Below are 4,666 nucleotides of genomic sequence, written 5' to 3'. Positions count from 1 at the left end.
GAAAGAGTAAGGTCTGCTGAAATGTGACATTGGGTCAATGAACCCTGATCTTGAACAAAAAGCACCACATCTTGGAATTAAGACACAAAGAAGATCTCTTGATAGCACATTGGTTTTAGGTTCGAACAATCACATTAATTACTTTAGCCCTCCATTTTGCTCTTTCTGTGTTGGGTCCCATTAAAGTATACATGCCTGGCTTTCACACAGCAATGAAAGATGTTGCATTTTCCCAGAGGGATCCTGTCACTTTTTCTTAATATAGTACCTAACCTTGAGATACATGTAAACAGGTGTTTACTAAATTATTTTAATAATGACAGTCATGGCTTGGAGTGTTGTTTCATTACCAGAATGTTTAGCACTCATGTTGCTAAATATTTAGCACCTGATATTTTGCAAAACAATTCCCCATGCCTTTTTTATCAGTCTTCTGCTCTTCTCCACAGTGCCCGTCATTAACTTAGGCAACAGCGAGGACAGACTCGAGAAACAGACGAAATCAGTGTGATTATTTTGCTAATTATTCTTGTTGTTAAGTCTCCAGGTGTTTCCCAAACAATCTATCTGTTTTCCTTAGTCCACATTAGAAAATAAAAATCGTCCCCCGATTTTGAATGCTGAGCACTGATTTCAGAGTCCCTGAAGGAACAGTTGGGAGGACACTGGCTGACCTGTAACTACTGTATAACAAATAGCTGCAACACCGAGCAAGAAGAATTACTGTAAAAGGAAGAAAGTGCTGTCAGCCACTCCCTCACCCCTTAATACAGTGGTAAGGGTTTCTCAGACCTCATAGAACTTACCACAACAAGTAAGAAAGCCAAGTGAAGAAAGGAATAGAAAAGAAAACACCAGGAGTTGGAAAACATCACTGAAAATTAGAACAAATCTCAGTTACTTCCTAACCCAGGTCTTGGGAGCTGTTCTGCCATTACCCAGCAGGAGACCAGCCAGAGTCATAAACAGAAATCAGCTGTGAAGTGTACCCAGTTGTTTTTGTCTTTTTCCCTAATAAAGTAAGGAAAATATCTTCCTGCCTTTGAGCCAACAAGCTTTGTAACCCTATAGGTTAGGGTTTCCAGATCCCAAATTTCGGGTCGCCTCATGCTCCACTGGGCTTGGGAACCACTGGCCCCTCTGGTTACTAAACCATAGTAAATCAAGGAGAAAATTAATACACAGCCATAACGAGTTCAGCTAATCACCCAAAAGGCTCCCTCAAGGCTCTGCAGGATACTGTCTATGCTAGAGGTCAACAGAAGTCTGAGGGAAGAGTGTGCAATAGAGTGGGAGAAATTCAAGGTGGGTTTTCATTACCACAGGGCGGCAAGGTCACTGAGGAACTCAGTCATACTAGAGGGCCCTCCAGTATGTGTGGTGGCATGGGGACACACACTGGTCTTTGGGGTTCTCTGCACAGGGTCAGGTGTGGACATGATGAAAGAGGCACAGCAGACAGGAAATTCTCTCCAAACCCTCCGGACATCTCTCCTCACCAAACCAGACATGACTGCCCCTTTCCTGACTCCTAAGCCCTGGAGCACCACCTACTGGGAGAGGCAGAAACCACAGCCACTTTAGGTCTTGCTGGGTCTGCATTCATTGCTTCACGCAGGCAATGCATTCAGTCAGTCATGTACTAAGTGCCTAGAATGAGCCAGGGCCTGTGTAAGAAGTGGGGATAAAAAGGTCAGCAGGGCCTCAAAACTCCCATTCAGTAAGCTCCTCGGACTCCTTGAGTCTGGGTCTTATGCACAGAAGAATCCACCTTAGGCAGTTTTAAGTCAAAGAGAAAATTAAATGAAGAGTCCCAAGTCATCATCAAGAGTCTGGAGAGAGCCCCAGGGGCTACTGGGTCACCATTTTGTTCGCAGAGTACTATCCCTATAGCATCTACCTGCAGAAAACAATTCTCCACCGAATAGGAGGTAGAAATGTCCAGTCTTAGGGGACTGCATTACCAATATTCCTCTCTGCAACACACTGGGTCCCCAAAGTGCATTAGGTTCTTGTGTAATCTATTTTAAAAAGCTTTTCCTTAGTGTGTGTGTGTGTGTGTGTGTGTGTGGGCACACACTTAAACAATGTTAGCATGTGATCTATGGAAATAATGAATAATTGATTCTTGTAATATAGTCTATTATATAGTATTCTGATATGCTAGTAAGTATCTGAGCAACACCAGGAACGATATTTTGAACCTTAATAGCCCTTTTTCTCCAGTTTCCTCTATGCAGTATCCAGAGAAAGAGAAGCTAATATCACACTTTCTTTAACCTGCACAAGCTGAGGTGGAAGCAACATTGTCCTTTGACTGTTTGTAAAGAGAGTTAACTGTGATCATTATTATTATTACTTTATTATGATGATTACTATTCTGTTGTATTGCTAAGTAGTTAAAAGGAAAGCATGGTGTGTCTTCCACTCCCAGAACACATGTTTCTGCCCTCTGCCTTGTCTCCAGCAGATTAGGGACATACTGATGTTTTATTTGTTAAATGGTTTACTATTAAGAAACTCATTTGCTAGCTGGCGTCTGCAATGGAAAATCATCCCAGAAAAGTGGGAGGCTGGCATGGGACCAGAGCAGATAGGGTACGAAAGGTGAGGCAAGGCCCACATGAGCCACTCCCGGCTTGAAACCCAGGGTCAAAAGCCCTTCAGGGGTCCTCTAGGCTGTTCTGATGCGCTGACCACCAGCCTCCATACCCCAACCCTCAACACATACACACATACACACCCCTGAAAAACTGGAGGAGAAAGGGCTGATGCATTCAGTGCCTTTGAGCCTGTCAGGAAGAGAAGAATGTAAAGCCCCACCACTGGCAACTTTGCTGGTTCTCGACTCTGGTTTGTCACCATCACTGATCTGAGGTAATCATTTGGCTTCTCTTCTCTCTCCTGAAACTCTAACCCTCAATTATGTTTCATTGCCCCTTTGGTTATTAAGTCAGAGCAACCCTTTCCTTGTAAATATTCATGCTCTTCCAGGTCTGTCTCTCCCCACCTTCGTCACCCTCCTCTTCTCCCACCAAAAACCTGGACAATGACAAAGACCAAGGATGGGAAATGGAAAGGAGACAGGGATCCTGGTGCTCTTTCACCTGAGAACTGCATCCAGGAATGGAGGCAAAACTGCTCCTGTGAATTATATAATCACTGCAGCTTCAACCAAGAGAACTGGAATTCAGGTTGCCATAGTGTTTGTTAGCATGTTGCTGGAAAGGCAGAGCTCCCGGCCCTGCTCCCTTGCTCCCTTTCCCTCCATCTTCCTCACAAACCTCTCCAGGGTCGCCTCCTACTTTTAATGTCTGCTCCCTGCATTTGTGTGTGGGGAGGGGGCAGCTGGGGGACAAAGAGGCAAAAAGAAGGAAGAAAAAGGGCTAAGAAGGGGTTTATCTCATACTAAAAGGAGACCTTGTAAACTATTTAAGATTATTGTGAATAATTATTAAAATTAAAATTATTAAGTTAATAATAATTATTACCACAGTATCCTACCATTGTTAGTATAGTAAAGGTCAATACTACTGAGTGCTCCTCTTCGAGGCTGCTTACACTGAGGTGAGACCCTGGAGGGGAGAAATCTTCACAAATATCACCTTTTCCTTTGTGTCTCTCATTCCCTACCTCCTAATCCATTCACTACTCATCAGCTAGGAAGGGGACAGGGGAACAGGTGAGGGACCGGGCATGGGGTAGAGAAATCCAGGGACAGAAGCTGCCCTTGTGACCCCCAAAGCCCTGGCTCACCCTAGAATCCGTGACCCTTGACAAAATTCTTTCTACCAAAAGAGGCCCAAATCCCCACATTGCCATCCAAAGCAGAGCAACAACTGGCCACTAGGATGGACGGAGACCAGGCAGGTAGGGTGCCTCTGGCTCTAAAGGGTAGGGGCACTGTCCCCAAATTGTAGAGATGGGGCAAAAGGGAGGAGGCTGGGGAAAAAAGAAACATGGAGACAACCCCTCCGCTAGGCTGGTCCTCGGAGGATCACTTAAAGTATCCCAGGAAGTAACAGGACCAACTGCGACAGGTATTCAGGAGGAAGAGACTGAAGAGTGTAAATACGGGAGGCTTGGGAAACTAGGAAAGAAAAGGGAGCGACTACACCCAAAGAGACAGAGAAAGCATGGAGAACAGACAGGAGGCTGCCACACTCCAGCAAGACCACCCCTCTACACTCCATCTTGACCTTAATTGCTGAGCAATGCCAAAAAGCAATCGCTTGTTAATAAGGGCGGAGGGGGGGAGGTGCGGAAGGAGAAAGTTTCCAAGAAGTGGAGAGTTACCTGAAAGCCCATCCCCCTCACAGGGGGAGCTGGTGACACTTGATGCGAAGGATGGAGATGCTTGGAAAACACTGGGCAATAGTGTGCAGCCGCGTGAGCTCGGCACACCCTTTTATTTCCTTAACACATGAAAAAGCAAAGCCCACACACCGCCCGAATTCTAACCGCTTACATCCTCAGGTGCTAGCTCACATGCGGGTGCGAATAAGAACACACCGGGCGTGGGCACCCTCGGGGTCAATGGCAGTGGAGAGGTGGGTGGGTGTAGGTGGGCCGGGGAGAGAGGAGATGGAGAGGGAAAGAAACTGGAGAAAAGGAGAGAGGCACCGAGACTTGCATCTGACCCCCTGGCCCCCCCCCGCCACACGCA

General features: G+C 46.1%; 1 protein-coding gene across 15 annotated transcripts in view; it reads right to left on the bottom strand.

Annotated features, from left to right (window-relative positions):
* CACNA1C (calcium voltage-gated channel subunit alpha1 C) overlaps positions 1-4,666 on the bottom strand; it is a 606,859-nt gene that overhangs the window by 601,118 nt on the left and 1,075 nt on the right. The gene's annotated exons all lie outside the window — the stretch shown is intronic.

The sequence above is a fragment of the Pteropus alecto genome, unplaced genomic scaffold (assembly GCF_000325575.1).
Source record: "Pteropus alecto unplaced genomic scaffold, ASM32557v1 scaffold76, whole genome shotgun sequence".
Taxonomy (NCBI): domain Eukaryota; kingdom Metazoa; phylum Chordata; class Mammalia; order Chiroptera; family Pteropodidae; genus Pteropus; species Pteropus alecto.
The sequence above is the reverse complement of the archived record's forward strand: the minus strand, read 5'-3'. Positions and strand labels throughout refer to the sequence as shown.